This window comes from Caretta caretta, chromosome 6, assembly GCF_965140235.1.
Source record: "Caretta caretta isolate rCarCar2 chromosome 6, rCarCar1.hap1, whole genome shotgun sequence".
NCBI lineage: Eukaryota > Metazoa > Chordata > Testudines > Cheloniidae > Caretta > Caretta caretta.
This window is the reverse complement of record NC_134211.1, coordinates 74,818,196-74,841,525: the sequence shown is the minus strand read 5'-3', so window position 1 is coordinate 74,841,525 and position 23,330 is coordinate 74,818,196. Positions and strand designations below refer to the sequence as shown.

General features: G+C 41.7%; 1 protein-coding gene across 4 annotated transcripts in view; it reads right to left on the bottom strand.

Annotated features, from left to right (window-relative positions):
• The window catches only part of RASGRP1 (RAS guanyl releasing protein 1), an 83,401-nt gene that overhangs the window by 49,893 nt on the left and 10,178 nt on the right, over positions 1-23,330 (bottom strand). The gene's annotated exons all lie outside the window — the stretch shown is intronic.

Sequence of the window (23,330 nt, the reverse complement as noted above, 5' to 3'; positions counted from 1 at the left end):
TCATCATCCAATTTAACTGGATGGCCTTGGCTATCATTCAGGATGCCATTTGTAGTGACTACCTCTTGACCCCTGGGGTTGCAAATGGCATGGAATACTAGCTTCAAGTTGCCCCGGCTAAGCCAAATTCGACATCATCCGCCACTTGGTTATAATATGCCTCATGATCGCTGAGTGCCAGGGTGTTAAATTTTCACTTCAGCTGATTACGAGTGCACTTATCACCATGCTGGTGAGCTGCGGCCTTCAATTTAATTATCTGGAAGGCCTCCTCCAATACCCGGGGTTGGCGTGCTGGATGCCTATAGCCAATCATCTGCTCAGCAAATTGGTTGCGGGTAGAAGTGAACAGGGACCAGGCAACCTCCACGTCATCTGGCAGATTAGCTAGAGCCGAGAATGTGTTGCTTTGACATCAATACAAAACCTGTTGCTAAACCTGGCACACGTAGTGCATCGATGTCAAACTTCTTCATCATCATAGAGGGCTTACCTGCTCGTTGGAACATCAACACCATACTGGCGACCAATAGATGGTAGAGAGGCTGGCTGGGTCAAATAAAAATTTGACTGACTTGCGATTTGAAAATAAAATGTAATCTGTTTGAGTGCTTTTAACTATATTCCCCTCTAAGAGCCTGCATTTATGTTACAAGTTGAGAAGAACAGCTGAAAACCAAAATAGCATAAACATATTCTTGAAACAATGCTTAATGAGGAGAAGGCAAAATGGAAACAGTAGGCAAAACCCCAGAAACGCAGCATATTTTGCTGCATATATTGTTAGAGGAAAAACATTTTCAAGTTGCATATCACCCCATGGAGGTGTTGTCAAGGTTAATCCACCTAAAAAACAATATAATGAAGAGGCAGATGTCAGGTAAGGGTTTTGGTACTATCTGAAGGTGCCAACTGGGGAAGGTGGACTCCAGATCTGAAATCTCTCCTACCAATCAAAAATCTAGGATGAAAAGCCTCCCTAAGTCTTTGCCTAAGGATGCAAATTCAGCCTCTTTCTCCTGTGTCTGAGTTGTACATCAAAAGATAGGAGAAGCTGGGTCACTTTTAAGTCAACAGTTTGTAAATTTCTTCAGCACTGGTGCCTCAGCTCACTCACTTTAATGAAGATTTCTGTATTATGGCTCTCCCTGTGCTAAATACAGGACATCTAGCAAACAAAATAAGATATTGATCTACCATCATTTCATAGCCAATTTTTATTGACTCAGGAAACATCCTAGAACTTCTCCCTAACCCCTCCAAGTCAATTTAGGGTCCTTTTAACCTTGTGGGATTTTGAAACATGTCCCACTTCTTCTTGAACTGCTTACTTTGGTTGCTGGCTGTGAGGGGGTGTTCACCACACACCACCCAGGAAGGGTTTAAGGTAGCTCAGAAGGGGCTAATTAACCTAGTAGGCTGCACCTGGAGGGAGATTTAGGCTTGACTAACAAGCATTAATTGAAGATGGAGCCCATCTGGGCAGGAGTAGGCAGGGCTTGTATAAAGCCAGGAAGGGAGAACAGAAGGGGGCTACAGCATAGAAGTTTGCAGTCACTTTCTGGGTGTAGGGAGGAGAGAAGAACAAAACCCATTAGGGGAGCAGAAGTCCTGGGATCCTGACCCCTGAGGGAGCTGGAAAAGAAAGCCGGTGAAGGGCAGATTAGGAAGGAGAGTGGGAAGACTTGCCTGGAATGGCACCTGGACAGCTACTCCAGTGAGACTTCCTTACCCTGGAAGGGGGAAAACTGTATAGTGACCTGGTTGGTGGGCCAATCCACAAAGACAAAGCATTGCAATTCCTAGAGAGCAAGAGGAGCCATGGCATAAGCAAGCAAAGGAAGGGGTATCAGACTGGGCAGAACTAATTCCCAGATGCAGGCACAAGGGGTATCCCAACGGTGAGTAACGCCTGTTATGCTGGCTCCGACAAACGGTGGTGTGTTTTGTTTCTTGTACCGTTTTTGGAATTACACTGTCCAAATTGTTTACACGGTAGTTCCCTCTTCAACATCTGTTTGACTAAAGCTTTAGAATTAATAGCCATCTTCATTTTTAATGATGCACTTATTTTCTTTCTGGATCATTTATAACTTTTAGAGGAACAGCCGTGTTAGTCTGTATTCGCAAAAAGAAAAGGAGTACTTGTGGCACCTTAGAGACTAACCAATTTATTTGAGCATGAGCTTTCGTGAGCTACAGCTCACTTCATCAGATGTTTACCGTGGAAACTGCAGCAGACTTTATATACACAGAGAAATCATGAAACAATACCTCCTCCCACCCCACTGTCCTGCTGGTAATAGCTTATCTAAAGTGATCAACAGGTGGGCCATTTCCAGCACAAATCCAGGTTTTCTCACCCTCCACCCCCCCACACAAATTCACTCTCCTGCTGGTGCTAGCCCATCCAAAGTGACAACTCTTTACATAATCAAGTCGGGCTATTTCCTGCATAGATCAAGGTTTTCTCACATCCCCCCCACCCCCATACACACACAAACTCACTCTCCTGCTGGTAATAGCTCATCTAAACTGACCATTCTCCAGGTTTAAATCCAAGTTAAACCAGAACATCTGGGGGGGGGGGGGGGTAGGAAAAAACAAGAGGAAACAGGCTACCTTGCATAATGACTTAGCCACTCCCAGTCTCTATTTAAGCCTAAATTAATAGTATCCAATTTGCAAATGAATTCCAATTCAGCAGTTTCTCGCTGGAGTCTGGATTTGAAGTTTTTTTGTTTTAAGATAGCGACCTTCATGTCTGTGATTGCGTGACCAGAGAGATTGAAGTGTTCTCCGACTGGTTTATGAATGTTATAATTCTTGACATCTGATTTGTGTCCATTTATTCTTTTACGTAGAGACTGTCCAGTTTGACCAATGTACATGGCAGAGGGGCATTGCTGGCACATGATGGCATATATCACATTGGTGGATGTGCAGGTGAACGAGCCTCTGATAGTGTGGCTGATGTTATTAGGCCCTGTGATGGTGTCCCCTGAATAGATATGTGGGCACAATTGGCAACGGGCTTTGTTGCAAGGATAAGTTCCTGGGTTAGTGGTTCTGTTGTGTGGTATGTGGTTGTTGGTGAGTATTTGCTTCAGGTTGCGGGCTCTGTCAAGCTTTCTTACAACTACAATACCCACCTGCAGAAGTAAAGAAACAGATTGATAGAGCCAGAAGAGTTCCCAGAAGTTACCTACTACAGGACAGGCCTAACAAAGAAAATAACAGAACGCCACTAGCCGTCACCTTCAGCCCCCAACTAAAACCCCTCCAACGCATTATTAAGGATCTACAACCTATCCTAAAGGATGACCCAACACTCTCACAAGTCTTGGGAGACAGGCCAGTCCTTGCCTACAGACAGCCCCGCAACCTGAAGCAAATACTCACCAACAACCACATACCACACAACAGAACCACTAACCCAGGAACTTATCCTTGCAACAAAGCCCGTTGCCAATTGTGCCCACATATCTATTCAGGGGACACCATCACAGGGCCTAATAACATCAGCCACACTATCAGAGGCTCGTTCACCTGCACATCCACCAATGTGATATATGCCATCATGTGCCAGCAATGCCCCTCTGCCATGTACATTGGTCAAACTGGACAGTCTCTACGTAAAAGAATAAATGGACACAAATCAGATGTCAAGAATTATAACATTCATAAACCAGTCGGAGAACACTTCAATCTCTCTGGTCACGCAATCACAGACATGAAGGTCGCTATCTTAAAACAAAAAAACTTCAAATCCAGACTCCAGCGAGAAACTGCTAAATTGGAATTCATTTGCAAATTGGATACTATTAATTTAGGCTTAAATAGAGACTGGGAGTGGCTAAGTCATTATGCAAGGTAGCCTGTTTCCTCTTGTTTTTTCCTACCCCCCCCCCCCAGATGTTCTGGTTTAACTTGGATTTAAACCTGGAGAATGGTCAGTTTAGATGAGCTATTACCAGCAGGAGAGTGAGTTTGTGTGTGTATGGGGGTGGGGGGGATGTGAGAAAACCTTGATCTATGCAGGAAATAGCCCGACTTGATTATGTAAAGAGTTGTCACTTTGGATGGGCTAGCACCAGCAGGAGAGTGAATTTGTGTGGGGGGGTGGAGGGTGAGAACCTGGATTTGTGCTGGAAATGGCCCACCTGTTGATCACTTTAGATAAGCTATTACCAGCAGGACAGTGGGGTGGGAGGAGGTATTGTTTCATGATTTCTGTGTGTATATAAAGTCTGCTGCAGTTTCCACGGTAAACATCTGATGAAGTGAGCTGTAGCTCACGAAAGCTCATGCTCAAATAAATTGGTTAGTCTCTAAGGTGCCACAAGTACTCCTTTTCTTTTTATAACTTTTAGTTGTTTCCTCAACCCATCAGCCTGTTTATAAGCAATCAAGCTAAATCTGGTCAAACTGAACTCATTTACATCCCAGTAAACTGAAACATTTTGGTTGCACTCCATTAAACCCTTTCATACACATCTTCCTTTAATAGTTCCACAAATATCGCCGCTATATTGTTCTCCACTGAGACTGGGCTAGCCTGCCTGAAGACAGGCCTAGTTTATGGATCACATATCTTAATCTATAAGGGACCAATTCTGGCTTCAGTTACATGGGAGGGAGTCTCTAGGCCTTGCAGTCATATAACTGAGGGCAGAATTGGGCCCTAGCTGCATATAAAGAGCATATGAGCAGCAAAAAGAAAACACCATAATATGGATGCATATGGTTGTGCAAAAGAAACCCACACTGGCTGTAGCGTGACTGTTGTATATTTTGCACAGAAACACTTTGGCCTTAACAGCTTACTTTCTTTAAAGGATTAAGTGTGTGTTTTTGAATAAAAGCATCTTGATAAGCAAAAATTCTATGTCCATATCCTGGGACGCTGCTCTGGCAGGATAATGTGGACAGAAAGGGGGCTTGAGCAGCCAGCTGAAGAGTCCCTTTGTTCGGGGAACCCCTAGGTGGCATAAATCTGATAGTTTGATTTAATACCATCTGTTCCTGCTCCTCCTGGTGCAGACAGAGTACTGAAGAGACTGGAGAACATGTGACTGGAGCATGCTGTATTCTGGCAACTCTGGGCCAATAGAACAGGGACCCTAGGGGTAGAGTACACTGATGAGAGCAGCCTGAGGATAAGCGGACTTGAATGAGGGGCTGAGCCAGCTCCATTTCCCCCAGGATAAAGGGAAGGCAGTAAAAAGCATGGAAATGTACTTTCTTTTTAGAGATTTTCATCTCTGAATATTTTGACAGCTTCAAGAGGAAAAGCCTCAGCAGGCAGTTTTAGAGAAGAATTTTTTGTGTACTTCTTAACAGGCCTGCTAACAGCACATCCTTGTTAGATGGGCCATGAGGGTGTGCAGGTGCACCCACAACTAGTGCGAAGTAGTGGACATTCTGGTAGGCAGATAAATGAACGGAGACCATTTTGAATTGCCCATAACATATAGGGGGAATGCAGTGGACATAATATACCTAGACCTCAGTAGGCTTTTGACATAGTCCAACATGACATTCTGATAAGGAAGCTGGAGAAATACAGGTTTGGTGGAACTACAATTAAGTGGATCTATAACTGGTTAAACAACCACAAACAAAGAGTAACTATCAGTGGAATTATGTCAGATTGGAGGGAAGTCTCAAGTGGGGTTCCACAGGGATCTGTTCTGGACCTGGTGTTCCACATCTTAATTACCTGGATGTAAGTAAGAGAGCATACTGACCACATTTTCAGATGCGACAAAGCTGGGGGTGGGGAGTTGCCAAGACTTTGGAGGACAGAGCTAAAATTCAGAGGGATCTTGATAAACTGGAGAACTGGGCTATAGACAACAAAATGAAATTAAATAAAGACAAATGTAAGGCATTTAGGGAAGAAAAACCAAATGCACAAATACAGAATGGGGAGTAACCAGCTTGGCAGCAGCTCTGCTGAGAAGGATCTGGGAGTTGTGGTGGATCACAGACTCCACATGAGTCAGCAATGTGATACCATTGCAAAAAAAGCAAATAAAATTTTAGGTTGCATTAACAGAGGCATAGCAGGCAAGTCACAGGAGGTGATAGTACCACTCTTCATGGCACTGGTTAGGCCTCAGCTGGAATATAGTGTCCAATTTTGGTCACCAATGTATAGAAAGGATGTGGAGAATCTGGAAAGGATCCAGAGGCGAGCAACAAAGATGAAACAAAGTGAGGGAAGGCAAGGCATATGAGCAAAGGCTGAAGGAACTGGGCATGTTTAGTTTGGAAGAGAGGAGATTAAGGGGGACAGGATAGCTTTCTTCAAAAACTTGAAAGGCTGCCATAGAAAAGATGGACTACATGCAATGGGGTCAAAGTACAGCACAGCAGATTTAGATTAAATCTCAGGAAAAACTCCCTAACAATAAAAAACAGTAGGACAATGGAACAGACTGTCTCTGGAGGTTGTAGAAGCTCCTTCACCGGAGGTTTTCAAAAGGAGGCCGGACAGCCATCTGCCTTGTATGGTTTAGACACAACAAATCCTGCATCTTGGCAGGGGGTTAGACTAGATGACCCCTGCGGTCTCTTCTAACACTATGATTCTATAAACTCATTCTATTCCCCCAAAATGGAAATGTCCTTGAAAGTCAAATAACAACCTTTTGGTTTCCATGTGTGCAAGTGGATAGAAAGTATTCTGACTCCTGAACCAAAACATCTGTTTGTAGGCTTCAATTCCCTTCAAGGAACCAGTAAGACATTAAAGCTCAGTGTTAGCAATTGGTATTTTGACCTGAAGCAATGCAGGTTCCCATATGGAGGCAGTTATAAACCAGATCTCTACTGCAATAATGTGATATTTATTCATCATAACTGATGGTGCCTTTTTTTGTATCCAGATAAAAAAAAGAAACTAGCAGTTGATCTTAGCAGCTGGAAGCCAGAAGAAATCCACTTTAGGGTTCTTGAAGAAACAGCAGGAGAAATTGTGGCGCTGTTATGAATAGGTTGAGTGCCAATAAGCTATTTCCATATCAGATGACTGTTTTTTGTTCATTTCCAATCTCTCAAAAGGGGAAGAAAAGAGACCCATGACATTGCTGACCACTTACTCAAACTCTTTACTTTACAAAATCTTGGAAAATAAAATCACAAAATCAATAGGTATGTAGATTAAAATATCTAGAGCTGTTTATTGTCAAAGATTCTTGGGCTGTCTATCGACCTGTATATTAAACTTTCTATTCTCAAATGTGATATTGAGGTCTGGGTCTTCACTGTTAGTGTTTAAAGTTCATTTAATTCATTATTTAGTTGTACTTTTGTGTCTGTCAAGCCACAGCCTGCACTGGGAGTATGGTATGGAGCTCTTCAGCCAGAATTCACACAGGGCAATAGGGAATGTCAACAACGGTTAATGTGGTGAAGCAGGACCTCAGCCTCTCTAAGTGTGGCACCATTTGCGTTCAAAGTGCCTCCAGCAGCACAACAACTCCCCCAGTTCTTGTACTCGGAGGCGCAGATCATAATCTCCTGTGGCTTAAAAAATGGATGGAGACACTGGAGGAGTGCTTAACAGTTTCCATTTAGGCCCCCAGTCCAGGAAAGCACTTAAGTACTCATTTAACTTTGAAGCCAATAGGACTAGCGCTTTGCAGAACTGGGGCCTTATGGACTTAAGTGCCAGCTTTTGAAAAGTCCTCAGCACCTCCCATTGTGAGTGCTATTAAATGTCTACTTGAATGCTTTGATGATATCTCCTCTATCTGTATTTCTAAACACAATCTACTGAGCTTTTTACAGTGATCACTTTCAAGGCCAGCCCTAGGCATGAACAAAGTACCATCGACATGCAGATCCTGTACCACTCACTTTATTAGCACCTCCTCTCTACAGGTACTGAAGCCTTCTCCCACCCCATGATCCGTCGTCACCCTCACCATACACAGGCACACTACATGCACCTTGGAAGGCAACTGCAGGGCTGGCTTTCTTAGTTGCCATCCCACCCCTCCCCCCCTTCCTTCTACCAGTAGCTGCTGAAAGCTTTCAGATCCTCTTTGCTGAAGTCTTAATTACAAGCATCTCTGAACTGGCCAGCTATCAAATCCAACCCCCAGAACTGTCACATGCCAGTTTGGAGCTCTTATTCTGTGGACTGCTTTGTAAAACAGCCCCTGGGTCACCTCGTTACTCAGACTTCAAAGCCCCCACTACAATGGTCTCAAACTATTTCATTCTGTGGACCAATATGATAACCTCCACAGACTAAGAACTGCGCTCAGGTGTTTAGCACCTCTGGAAACAAGGGCACCTTTATTTACGAGCATAACTATGGATTTAGCTGCTTAATGTTTGGTACCTGTTTGAAAACCTGGGCCATGGTCCATAGTGTGATTAGAAAAGGAACTACTAAAATATAACTTCATGAAAGGAAATTACACAGTTTACTTAAGTTTATCTTCATGAAACGTATGGAGCAGGTGAGTGGCACCTTCTTGAATCAATCCCTGTTTTAAGAATTTGTATGTTTCCACATGCACTTGAACCATGAGTGTTAGGATATAGATATTCAGGCCTGTCTGTAAAGGCCTATACTCTAAGAATTTAGGTGTATTCTTATCACTTAGCTAGTTATAGAGGTATAAAAGAAAGAATCAAAATCACTGTCTGCCAGTGTAAGGTCCTTCTCTTACTGTGACAGTCTGAGGCCCTGTGCTTAGGCTAAGATCTTTGGCTAAGCAGCAGAGGCAGCCATAAGCTGGGAAGCGAATAGTCAGATCCTCACATTCCAAACTAGTCACACTGAAATACGGTGCTATTGGGCTGTTAGGAATACAATCCTGTCCTGATAATGCCTGTCACCTCCAGAGAAAGGGAAGTGCCTAGAAGATGTAAAAGGAAACTTAATTTGATAGCATCCTGTCTGGCAAGAACTCACTTATCAATAGCTGGGATGTGAAATCCTCATTTCTTTGTTCTATGCCTATAGTCCCCATTTCCCTATTGTTTGTCTGTATAATCGCTGTCTGGTTCTGTGATTGTTTCTGTATGCTGTATAATTAATTTTGCTGGGTGTAAATTAATTAAGGTGGTGGGATATAATTGGTTAAATAACCACGTTACAATATGTTAGGGTTGGTTAAATTTCAGTAAAATGATTGGTATAGCTAAGCAGAACTCAAGGTTTACTATATAGTCTGCAGTCAATCAGGAAGTGTGTGTGTGTTGGGGGGGGGGGGGGGGGAAATGGGAACAGGGCCACAGGTAAGGCTCTGTGGTGTCCAGAGCTGGGAAGGGGGACACTAAGGAAGGAAACTGGAATCATGCTTGCTGGAAATTCACCCCAGTAAACATCGAATTGTTTGCACCTTTGGACTTCGGGTATTGTTGCTCTCTGTTCATGCGAGAAGGCTCAGGGAAGTAAGTGGGTGAAGGAATAAGCCCCCTAACAATGAGCAGTTTATTTTTACATTTATAAGTTGAAAGCTTCTTGACTCATTTTCATTTCCGCTTGTATACCTGTTACTAACCACACACCCTGCTGAGCAAAACCACTGAGTGAATACTAAATAAATTGGAATGGCTGCGTGTCAGTGTTATATCATTTTACATTAGGAAGTGCTGCAAAATAGCATACAAGTGTTAGTTTTGTTTTACTGCATTTGTTAAAAAAACCCAGAACAACCCATGTGCTTTCATTCCTTTTTTCTGTAAAATACATATGCTATGTAGAAGTGGGAATTTTTCAGCCAGTATGCATGCTACTCAAATGGGCAGACAAAATAGACCGTGCCAATCTAGATCTATTTGCCACCATCAGCCACAGAAATGCCTTGCACCATGTCCTGTAGACTGCCACATCTGGGCTCTGAGGGGCTCTCAGAAGGAATATGTTCCACAGTCAGGATCCCTCTCCTGAGGCCTGGCTGCCAGTTCATAAGAGTTCAACCCTAGGGGGATAGCAAGAGTGCCCCAGATTAACTGGTTTCAGAGTAGCAGCTGTGTTAGTCTGTATTCGCAAAAAGAAAAGGAGTACTTGTGGCACCTTAGAGACTAACCAATTTATTTTCGTGAGCTACAGCTCACTTCATCAGATGCATCCGATTTGTTAGTCTCTAAGGTGATACAAGTACTCCTTTTCTTTTTCCAGATTAACTGAAAACTTGTAGCGAGGGAACACCTAGAGGTCATATTTGGGGCTGGATATTTCATAACCAACATCTTTATCTATAGGGGTTCCTGTTTATCACTGTGGTATCTAAACTGTACTCTGAAGTGAATCAGAAGCCAGTTCAGGCATGGAGCACTGATATCACATGCTCTCAGTAACCAAACCTCTAAGAAGGTGAATAACTTTTCTCAAGTACCTGAAGTCTCCTAGTAGTTCTCAAAACGTATCACCCTAGAGAACACATTGCAATAACTAAGCCAAAATAATAGATAGCTGCATGGAGGTTCACCTCACTTGATGCTGCGGTCACTCACTACTTAGAACTCCTAGGGGTAGCAGCCTTCAAAGTGCTATTTGTGATGACTTAAATAGCTACCTCCCAATAGTGGGAGACACTCATATAATCATAGGAGCGTAGTGTTACAAATGTTGACCCCGGGAGATAATTAAAGCAGCATACCTCCATAGCACAGGTGGGAGAATCAAGGCACTCAAAAGCTCATATCAAAGATCTTAAGGAAACATGTATAAGAGTACAAAATAAATATGAAGGCTTATCCAGGAGCTCAGAAAACTGTTTACCATCCTACTCATGCCTATTATACTGCACCTCTGCTCCAGATGGAAACAGATGCAGGACTAAAAGAGAACCTTAGGAACACTAGAAACAACCCAAGTTGGAAGGGGCTCTGTCATGAGTTCTATGATGCCCCGCAAAAGGTATTACTCATTTATGTCCTCTTCAATTGCAAACACCACAGATAGCATTGCAGGCCCTCATGTTGTCTCATCAGTTTTTAAATCAATCTCCGCTAAAAACTCCCCATTCTCTCTGATGCTATGCAATGTGAGGCAGAAACTGTAAGGGAACCCCAATGGTTCTTGTGGTTTTTAGCTTAAAAATTAAAATATTTACTCCCTTCTCAAACTCAAAAACTGACCCTTGCAACAAGTTGGCAAAGTACTAAAGAAGGAGCAAGAGGATGAGTGGGGAGTAGTTAGCACCCCCCAACAGTCAAGTCGCTATTTGAGGTATATGATCACTTCTGTCTTCAGGCCTCTTGCTCGTCACACACATTTTATTTGATTGAATATGCCCCCAGTGGGCATGCTTGGTAGACAGACATTTATATTATGAAAACTGTGCAAATTACCTCCCCCATTGTGTTCTGAATATTCAGTGACTTCCTAGCCAAAAAATGTCCCCTCCTCTGTGTATTCTGTGGTTTGAATTCTCATTTGCTAAATATATTAAAGCAGGCTATTACCTTGGTCTGCTCTTCAAGACCTCTATACAGCCTCCCACTCTCTTGGAAATTCCTAAATAGAACCCTGAAGTTACATGTATGCTATCTGGTGCAAACCGTCATACTGATACTTTATATGTAAATTATGGCTACATTAATGTCAACCAAGAGGTGAAACTATTTCTGGAAGCTTTTCTCTAGGTACCTTTCACTTTCTTTCATATACGGTTCATCTTTTTGTTTGCTTATTGAAAAAGAAATGGACAAAAGTATTTTGTTGAGCTTCATTTACAGCAGCTCCCCAAGAACTTGACCAAAATCTAATTCTTGAAGCTATACTTGTCTTTCCACCGACTGGCCTACGTCCTTGGAGTCTCGAGCTGGTTACTGCTCCATCTTTCATACAGCAGACTTACCCACGTTGCCTATTGCTGCAGTTGTGATGCTTTAAATTAGCAACCTGTGGCTATCTAATGACAGATATAGTCACTGAGACCCAGATCCTCAAAGGTATTTAAGTGAATACCTGAATACCTTTTGAGAATTTGGGCCTAAGTTGCTGATTGCCTAATGGATCCAGACTAGGTCATGATCAAGCTGGGTAGAGGAATTTGCTCATCATTTTATGGCAGCCTTTATATTAATAGATAGGGGTGGGGCATGCAAACTAAATTCAGGAGATTTCCTTTCAGCAGTAAACCATCATTTCTTCTCTGCTACCTGAGCTTCAGACATGATGCACCACTCATTTATCAAGCCTCTTAGAGTTTTTTTTTAAAAGGGGGGATTCTTTCTCTCTTGGGGAAGAGGCAGAAGATAGAATGTTGCAGCAGTTCTGATTACAATTACATTCATATTGGGGATACCAAATCATGTGACAACCATGCTATAACCTTCCTGGATTTTGTTTGAATAGAGGGACCAAATCATGTTCAGGGTACTATCCTATAGACAGCACTAAAAAGGTCTGGCCTGTAACATGGTTATTGGCCCTGTTTGCACCTTGTTTGCACGCAGGAAAAAAATCGATCCATGCTGTAAGATGGCTAAGGCCCATACACAGTAGTAACCTTTGTATAGTTGGGAACTTAGGGAAGAGAAGCTAAGTACCATTCATGCTCCATTTGTATCAGACACACATGAGGCATAGCTCTCTCCATCTCATGCACAAACAGGGCCTGATCCAACTCTCACTGAAGCTAATGGAAAGGAGTCCACAAAGAGGAGAGACTATAAAATTAAATGAGAATTCACCAGGATCTTGGAGAGGGGAAGGAATATTAACCCCACTTTCCATATTCAGCTCTGCAAAAGGATCCCTAAACAACAAGCCAATAAAACACGAGTGTTGCAAGAAACCCCATACTTTGAAATGAAAGTTCTCAAGTGTCCTTTCCCCTGTGAGACAATTGGGGAATCTGTATATGTACAGCCTATGAACTGTCTGATACAGATACATGTAACAATTCTCCAGTGTCATTTTGAATGTGGGGTTTATTTGCTTTTTCTCAGGTTCTCTTGAATTTCAAGGGGCAGTGTCCAAGGGCTAACAATAAACCTTGATGGTCTTCTTTTCAAATAGAAGCACCCTAGACTAAAGGCTGGATGCTATGCAAGAGAACTGCTTTATCAGGGGATGGGCTGACTGGCAAAAGAATCACCTGGTAGTGCTCTCTCCTGTTGAGACAAAGCAGGAGGTCACATGACACAGAAGGCAGGAAGGCTATAAAAGGGCAGGAACTGCTCTTTATGTCACAAACCTCTCAAAACCACATTTGGCCTTTTTATAGTCGCTCCTAGCTGTTTTCCAAAAGAGTTGCTATTTGAAAGAATAAATCACTTGAAAACCATTGGTGGAGTTTTCCAATGCAGAAAGACATCAAGGAGCTATTTTTTCATGTTATATTAGCTCTTCTGCAATCATTATGACCAAGACCTAAAGTGACTTGTTTAAAAACAAGTGTGGTAGGATCTCCCACAGATATCTAAGGTAGCTTGTGTACTTTTGGCCCCCTGTTTGAAAAATATCTAAATAGCTAAAATGATCTGTAGTCATGGAAAGCCCCACTTCACATTCCTCAATATCTGAAACTTTCTATTGGACTCATACCAGAATTTCTTTTAGGTAAGCTTCCTTTCCAGTACAGAGGTCTCCTCTTCAGCCTCATCTCAAAGTATTTGGGTCTCAGGTATTTCCAAAGTATACTGGTCTCAGGTCCTCTCTTAGGTGGACAGGGTAAGAGACATAATGATTTCTCATCAAGGTACTCATTCATCAGCTGTTTCAGTGCTAATATAGTCTTTTTCCACTTGAAGGTGTATTTGTCTTGCACACCTTTGCCCTCCCTTCCTTTTATCACAGATCAGTATTCTTTGCATCTCTTCAAACTAGTTGCCCTACTTTGTAGCACTGAAGCATATTTCCATTCTAACTTGTTCACAGATCTTTCTACCATTGTGGGGCTACCTGGAAGAAAAATTTTACAGGTTCTTTTGCATTGTTTTCCTGTTAATATGAAAGTCTGTTTGAAGAGTCCAATTTGGGTTAATGTTGGAAGAATCTTGCTTGAAGTGAATACCTCATTTGTAGGGCCCTATCAAATTCACGGTCCATTTTGGTCAATTTCACTGTCATAGGATATTAAAAATCATAAATTTCATGATTTCAGCTATTTAAATCTGAAATTTCACAGTGTTATAATTGTAGGGGTCCTGACCCGAAAAGGAGTTGTAGGGGGTCGCAAGGTTATTGGGGGTGGGGGGGGGGGAGGGAGGTAAGGTACTGCTACACTTACTTCTGCATTGCTGCCTTCAGAGCTGAACAGCTGGAGAGCATCGGCTCCTGGCCAGGAGCCCAGCTCTGAAGGACGAGCTGCCACCAGCAGCAATGCAGAAGTCAGGGTGGCCTGGTATGGCATCACCACCCTGACTTCTGCGCTGCTGCTGCCTTCAGAGCTGGGCACCCGTCCAACAGCCACCGCTCTCTCGTCTCTGAAGGCAGCAGCAGCGCAGAAGTCAGGGTGGCGATGCCATACCAGGCCACCCTGACTTCTGCATTGCTGCTGGTGGCAGCTCGTCCTCCAGCTCTGAAGGCAGTGCCGAAGTAAGGGTGGCAATACCGCAATCCTCCTAAAATAACCTTGCAACCCCCCTGCAACTCCCTTTTGGGTCAGACCCCCAGTTTGAGAATATTGGTCTCCCCCATGAAATCTGTACAGTATACAGTAAAAGCACACAAAAGACCGGATTTCACAGTGGGAGACCAGATTTCAGCCAGTGATGCATTTTTCATGGCCATGAATTGACTAGAGCCCTATCCATTTAAGTTATTTAACTTATCTGCAGCCAAAGCTTGCTGTTTAACCTGAGACCAGAAGGCTATGATAAGTGCACTGTTAAGACCTAATACCTTAAAATTTTAAATTTATCGCCCACTTCCACCGTGCATTTTTGTCCTCCCATATAACTTATCATACGCACCCCATAATCCAGGGTGGAATTTTCAAAAGCACTTAAGTAACTTATGAGCAAAAAATCCCATAGACTTTCAGTACTTAAGTCACTTCATTCTTTTGAAAATCCCACCCTTGATGTCTGTCTACCTGATTTGTAGGCGCAATCAGATATCTGGCTGCTATCACTTACACTCAAACATTCCAGGCACAAAGCTTCCTATCCTACTCCCACTGAAGTCAGTGGGAATCTTACGTGCTAGTTTTCAAAATCAGGACCTTAAAGTTTAGTGAGTTAAAGAGGACAAACTGACTTAAATAGCAATAGAGAAGAATCATTTGATAGGGAGTGGAAAAGGCTTAATGAGAACAATTTGATAATATGAAGCTCCTTTCTACCACTCTCTCTCTTCTTCATGTCTAAATTAGAACAACACATATGGAATGGCCGTAGCTGCCAACTTTTAGCATCTTATGCAAATTTATAGTGAACTAATGTGCATATTCATAAATAATTTACATGTCCCCATAAACTTCAGTCTTTGGTCAACACATTCTGCTCTAAGCAGTGGTGTGCGTAGGTCATGGAGCTGCCAAAAGTTGGTATCTATGGATGGCATGGATGGGAAAGAATCTTGGAGGCTGTCATGGTAGGTGAGCGAGTCTTGGAGAGCGACTGGGTCAGTGGTGGGAGTATGGAATTGCCAAAGGATTTCTGGACATGCTGAATTGGATAGGTTGCAGTGTTGGGGCTGGGGTTGCTGGGTAGGTATATTGTGGGAGGAATCTTGTGGCTGAGTAGGGAAGTTTGGTGTGAGGCTGTCTGGAATGTAAACTGGGGGCTGCTGAGAGATGAATATATGGGGGAAAACTAGTGACTGACTAGGGGGGAAGATAGTGTCTGGAGAAGAATCCTGGATCTGGGAGAGCCTGGTACTAGTACTGAACCCCTCACCACTTCCTCCCTGGCTGCTGGAGGAGCAAGTGTCTCCTCTTAGCTGTTCCTTCCCTACTGATCCAGCAGGGGAGACAGAGGCCATTTGGCTGCCCCAGCATAGTGGCCACTGGTGGCTGACAGCTGCATTTACAGCCTATTACTGAAGCCCAATTGGATGCATGACCTCTCATCTGGGCTGCAGGAATATGACATGGTTGCCGAATACATGAGTGTCACATAAGACACAACACTTAGCAGCCCTGAATGGGGAAAACATGAGAAAATCCTAATTCCTCACTGTCCCAGTTCTGTGGCCACTCTCATTGAAATCTATGAGCCTCAAAGTCAATGGGCATTTCACACACAGAGTGCCCCTAATTGCTGGTTCAGATTTGTTGGAGTATGTTCAATTCTGAATGATAAATCTTTCCCAGATCTACTTAGATTCTAGACTCTGGGGCAGAGACCATCTTTGGTCTGTGTTTGTACAGCACTTAGAACATTGGGGTCCTGCTCCATGAGTAGAGCTCCTAGGAGCTACAGTAATACACATAATTAATTTGCTCATTTTGTAGGTTATTCTAAACAATTTTCATGTGTCAATATATTGCATTTTAAAGAACTAACATATTTGTATGAATTGGAGGCTGATGTTTAATGTTGCTGATCAGCACTGGGGAGTGGGAGAAAGAATCCCATCCATCCAAAATGAGGAATTATAGAAGATAGAAATTATCCAAAATAAATGTTCTGAAGGAGAGTCAAGTTCAAAGGCTGAGCAAAAACAGATCTTGATGTCACATTATTGATCCCTGCCATATGAACTCCACACTTCAAAGACATGACACCTACTGAAAAACCTCACTTGGAGATGACATTTCACCACCATATGTATGCAACTGGGCAGTGACTTAAAGTTCACTCTGTGTACATTTGAGTCTAAAAGGCACAGTGCTCCAAGACTCCTGAAATCCATCTCCCATGCATGAGTAGCACGGATTGCCCCTAATGGCTGCTGCCTCCCCTTTGCCCTTCCCCAGATGCTCACTTCAAGTTCTGAACTAGGTATCAGAGATGGGATGAAAAGAAGCTTAGGAAAAATGTCTTGATTTTTTTTCCAGCCTAAAACTTTCCAACAGCAAGATCTACTGGACTGTGTAATAATCTCCCATGGGATGTGGAAGCTACATTGTTTGAGTCATTTAAAACTGGTGCAAAGTACTAGAAAATATACTGTAGTGGTGGTCTTAAGGACTGGCAGTGTGGATAGTACTGTACAAGAGACAAAATACTGAAAGTTCCTGCTTCGAAGAACTTACAATCTAAACAAGATAGACACAGGGTAAATAGGATGCACTGGGAAGTCCCGAGAGGAATTAACTGGATTTTATTTTTTGCTGCTGCTTCACACATTGGCTGGAGGAAAGAATGGACACTAGTACTGCTTTCTTTGGAGACTGAATTGGTCATCACTTTTAAATGCCTAAACTTTTGCGAAATGTAGAGAGATTACATCCTTTTCCTCGACTGATATAAACATTTTTCTCCCAGATTCCTCTAAAAGGCATTCACTAAAGGACCTAGGGAGAACTTTCATCCTTTCTAACCACTTCCATAAAAATTGAACATGGAAGGCCAGATCCACAGCGGGTGTAAACTGACCTAGCTCCACAGATGTCAACAGACCGATTCACACTTGCACTAGCTGACGATCCAGTATATTTTGACTAGTAATAGTCCTTGGTATATTCCCTCCTTCAATCGGAGATAATCATTGGCACGCCATAGTCAAATCCCATATTTTACATGCAACATCATCCTACAAAGTAGAATTTTTTTCAGTTCAGTTGTCCAAAGTCAACATGCTGAGTTAAAGGAAAGAAATAAGATTGAGGGTCAATAATTTTGTCTTTTTAAACAGCTTTTTAAAAAACTAATTCATATTTTTGGCAGAATCTCCTATGGAAAATGTTAAATTATCAATGGCTGTTTTACATTTGTTACAACCACAATCAGCTTTACTTAACTAAATTAGCATTAAGCATTCTAAAGAGCAGTAACAACTCTTCTGCTTGTAATGTCATTAGCTCCTTATTAACATAATTTCTGTTGCCAAGCAACTAAAACTTCTATGCCATATTTGATGGAATTATGCCAAGATTATGTAAAAGCATAAAGATCAATTCCATTTTAAAACAGAGTAAAACTGAGCTAACTGATGAGTACTTTATCTAATAGAAACGTCAATTTTCAGTTTAGGATGGTAATATTTAAGAGGTGGGGGAAAAAACCCAGAAATTGAAGGATAAGAGGTAAACAAAATGCCATTTCCAGGTGAATCTAGTAGTGAAAAAACTAAATGATAAAGATAATTTACTTCAATGTGGGTGTGTATTCACTTATAAAATACGTAACTGCCTTTGAGTCAGAATTCTGTGTTACTGTTTGTGTGAATTAAGCTGACTTTCTAAGCTTTCCATCAGTGGCAACAGGATTTGAGCAGGTAGGGAATGCTGACCTCACATATAACCGTCTGACTTTGTTTTTAAAATGTCAATGTTTAATATTTTTAAAATTGCCAGGTTGATGGGATTTGATGAATATATTGTACCCTAAGTTTGCCTTATGTATGTCTGGAAGATCAAACAGGATGCTTTTTTTAAACAACTAAATGCATGGAAGTCTAACTTCATGGAAGTCTAACCGGCTCTTGATGATTTGGGCTACAGTTTAATACCTTATATATTGCGAAGAGAACTGTGTAAGCAGACCCTTCTAGTCACAAGGAGATGCACTGAAATCATTAGGGTTCCACACAAGCCTGGGTGGGTGCCCACATGGCTTTCTTTGCAGGACTGGGGCCTATAGCAATTACTAAGGCTCTCTAGAGTTATAGTAAATTTTATTCTTCTAAAAAAAAACCCAGAGATTGTTGGCCATGGAGAAATAAGTGTGGTCCAGTGGTCTGGGCACAGGAGGCCAGGAACTCCTGAGTGCTGAGAAGAGCACTGATACTGACTTCCTCTCTGGCTTGTGGTATGTAACTTATTATTTAAATCAGCTTCTGTACCAGATGATTGGAGAACAGCTAATGTGATGCCAATTTTTAAAAAAGGTTCCAGAGGCGATGCCAGCAATTGCAGGCTACTTCAGTACCGGGCAAACTGGTTGAAATGATAGTAAAGAACAAAATTGTTAGACACCCAGATGAACATGATGTGTTGGAAGAGTCAACATGGTTTTTGTAAAGGGAAATCATTCTTCACCAATCTACTAGAATTCTTTGAGAGGGTCAACAAACGTGGACAAGGATGTTCCAGTCGATATACTATACTTCAGAAGTCCTTTGACAAGATCCCTCACCAAAGGCTTTTAAGCAAAATAAGCTGTCATGGGATAAGAGGGGAAGGTCCTCTCGAGGATCAGTAACTGGTTAAAAGATAGGAAACAAAGGGTAGGAATAAATGGTCCATTTTCAGAATGCAGAGAGGTAAATAGTGGTGTCCCCCAGGGGTCTGTACTGAGACAAGTACTCTTCAACATATTCATAAATGATCTGGAAAAAGGGGTAAACAGTATGGTGGCAAAATTTGCAGAGGATACAAAACTACTCAAAATAGCTAAATCCAAAGCAGACGGTGAAGAGTTATAAAGGGATCTCACAAAACTGGGTGACTGGGCAACAAAATGGCAGATGAAATTCAATGTTGATAATGCAAAGTAATGCACATTGGAAAACCTAATCCCAACTATATATATAAAATGATGGGGTCTAAATTAGCTTTTGCCCATCAAGAAAGATCTTGGAGTCATTGTGGATAGTTCTCTGAAAACATCCACTCAATGTGCAGTGGCAGTCAAAGTGAACAGAATGTTGGGAATCATTAAGAAAGGGATAGATAATAAGACAGAAAATATCATATGATATGCCCACATCTTGAATACAGTGCACACATGTGGTCGCCCCAGCTCAAAAACATATATTGCAATTGGAAGTTTCAGAAAAGGGCAAAAGAAATTATTAGGGTAGGAATAGCTTCCATATGAGGAGAAATTAATAAGACTGAGACTTTTCAGCTTGGAAAAGAGACTACTAAAGGGGGATATGATAGCGGTCTATAAAATCATGACTGGTGTGGAGAAGAGTAAATAACACTTACTTATTTACTCCTCCTTTACTTTACAAGAACTAGGGGTCACCAAATGAAATTAATAGGCAGCAGGTTTAAAACAAATAAAAGGAAGTATTTTTTCACACAGCACAGTCAACCTGTGGAATTCCTTGCCAAAGGATGTTGTGAAGGCCAAGACTATAACAGGGTTCAAAAAAGAAAGAGATAAATTCATGGAGGACAGGTCTATCAATGGCTATTAACCAGGGTGGGCAGGGATGGTGTCACAGAAACACTGCCTATTTTGAACTGCTTTTCATGCATTTCTCAAGTGTTTAAAGCTAAATATATTCCTTTCTACCGCTAATATGAAAACAAAATATCTAAGGTTTTTAGGATACAGTAGCCCTGGTGAGGACATGGTCTGTAGAGAAAGATAGTGGGAGTTAAAAGGTTAGCTTAACTTACCTGGCAGTGTAGGGAGAGGTGGTTAATAATGCAGCTATTTGGTAGTCTACTTGGGGTTATTTCTATAGGAAGGAATGGAGACATTTGTCTGCTCTCCTACATTAGAAAGGACTGCCTGAACACCTTCACTAGGGAGGCACTAACTAGGGGCAGAGCTGCCTTTATTCCCCGGATACTCCTGGAAAGGTAGAAGGTCTTTATAAAAGTCTTCAGGCATGCTGGAGGGGTTTGCTGTGCCTGTTCCTGATAGTAGCTGCTGTGTGCTTCAACAAGAGAAGGGGGAGGCATCATAAGATGCTGTTGGAATAAAGGTATCTCAGTTCTGAGGAATATTTTACTTTTCTTTATGAAGTTGCTGTATGGTACCAGCAAAGATTGTCTGGAATTAGCTTGTGTTTATGGTGGTTCTTTCTGGAGTCTCTCTTCTAGGACAACAACAGACTATAACAGGGTTCAAAAAAGAACAAGATAAGTTCATAGAGGATAGGTCCATCAATGGCTATTAGCCAGGATGGGCAGGGATAGTCTCCCTAGCCTCCTGTTTGCCAGAAGCTGGGAATGGGTGACAGAGGATGGATTACTTGATGATTACCTGTTCTGTTCATTCCCCCTGTGGCACCTGGCATTGGCCACTGTCAGAAGACATGATACTGGGCTAGATGGATTTTTGGTCTGACCCACATGTTCTTGGCAAGTCTCAAAGACCATCTACAAAGGATTTTCAAAAATTTAGGTTTATGTCCCTTTGTGTTTTTATTGATGTATAAAGTAGGCCTGAAACATGTAGAGGATTATTCTCGCTGGTCCTTTTTATCTTAGAAGTATCACAGACATCAATTCAGATCTTCCCTGGTTCTGCTGGAAGGTTTACTGTGGATGTCAGATGATGCATGCTGCTAGTATTTCCACAATACCTGAGGGGATGAGGGTGCCCAATGTTTAATACAGATGCTTTCTCCAAAATGTTATTTAGACATTGAAATTAAGTACATGTTAACAAAACAAACAAATGGTTGTAAGCAGTCTGAATAAAAGTTGTTTGGCTCTTGTGAAGTTATTTCACTAGTTCTCATGTCTGCCAGCCTGGATGGACTCGTGTGTGTGTGTGGTTTGTTTGTTCCTTTAAATAAAAAATAAAAGCAGGGTAGGGGGTATGGAGGGCAGAAACTGAACAAACTTCTCAGAGAAAAGGGGCATAGCCTAATTTTTTTCCCCTAGTGGGTGATCTTTAACATGTCTGTTTGTCCAACTGTAAAACAGGGATAAGATGCATCTTCTTGGAGGTGCTGTGGAGGATCAATAGTTTTCTGTACAGTTCTGAAGAGGAAACATGCTACAGAAGTATTCTAATCTACTGAGCAGGTGCAGTCATGTTTAACTTATTTTGCAAAACACCTACTGGCAATTATATCAATTTCAGGCTATGGTGGAGAGGGAAGTACATTCAGACTGCCAGCACCATTCCCAGATTCGCATCACTATATTATATCTATATAGTGCTTTCATTCAAATAGGTCCTCAAGAGCTTCTCAAGTTATGCTATGTTGACTCTACAAGGTGTGCTTATAAATATATCACTTTGCTCAGTGACTGAAGTGCTGTTTAACACTAAACAAGCAATACTATATACCAGTTATCAGGAAGTTAAGCATACGATAACCATGTGAATTTACGGGTAGAAGTTGTGGACAAAATGAAATTATCCAATTTAAAAATTGGCCAAGACCCTGAGTCAACACTCCTATCTCTCCTCCAAAGCACCACAGTATCTCTAACTATGATCAATCTTGTTTTTTACGATTCAAGTGAAATATCTTGCTATGGAAGTACTGCATACAATTCTGAACAATTATTTCCAGTATAGTTTCAGAGTTAGGCTTTTAAGTGCAGGACCAAATCAAATAATTATATTAATCCATGTTATATTGTAGTACATATGGTATGGGAAGCTATTTTTACTGTCAGATACATAATGCAATGAGATGTACAGTGCCTATTGACTACAAAAATCTATATTCCACAACTTTTTGTTTTGTATGCCCTTATGATTCAAGTACTTCCCACTTTGAGCCATTCTAACAGGCACAGTTTTGTTCATCCGAAGATGATTGAAATGTAGACAAGCTCTGCATATGTCTATTCATTCCAGTAGGTTGACATATTCTAATAAGTCTTTCCATAGCTCTTCCTTTTGTTAGAGCTTTAGTAAAAGAAACAGACTTAGGGATGTGAATCGTGACATGCATTTAAGGAAGCTGTTTCAAGCATCCTTTTTCTAATAAGCTTTCTTCTTTGCTATTTAGGATTACAGGTTTGTGGTGAGACCTGAAGGGTCCCCGGGTTGTCTAGAAGAGATGAAATGCATGAATAGGAAAGCTCTGTTTAATCTTATTAGCACTAAGGGGGGAAAAACATGTTCAGAGGGCAGAAGTAAAGATCTTGGGCAGCTGACTGATCTGATGACAGAATGTTGCATACAATATAAATTTCAAAGTCTTAAGGTCCTCAGCGCATCACCAGAGGAATCCTGCACTGTTTTTTAAAGCACGACGGAAGGGTTTGTCACATAAGTAAAAGGTGTGTTAGGTGTTTGCTCATGTTCTGAAACTCTAGTGTAGACAAAGCAGATAGACATTATCTGCAAATCCTAGCCACAGTGGTCAATAGAACAACTTCCACTGACCTCAGTGGGGCCAGGATTTCACCCTAATACATAAGCTTGAGAGGAAGCCTATGCTCCCCCCTAGGGGCTGGTTGTATTTAGGAGAAAGGGTGGTTTTTAAAACATTTTAAGTAATACATTTTAAAACTCTAATGGGCACTTCTACTACCTAATGTAAGTTAAAATACAACTTGCCCTGTTTACACTAGGGTTTTAAAACATGCTTAACAACATTTTGCTAACACACTTAAAATATCTTTTAGCCTAGGGGTGAGCAAACTTTT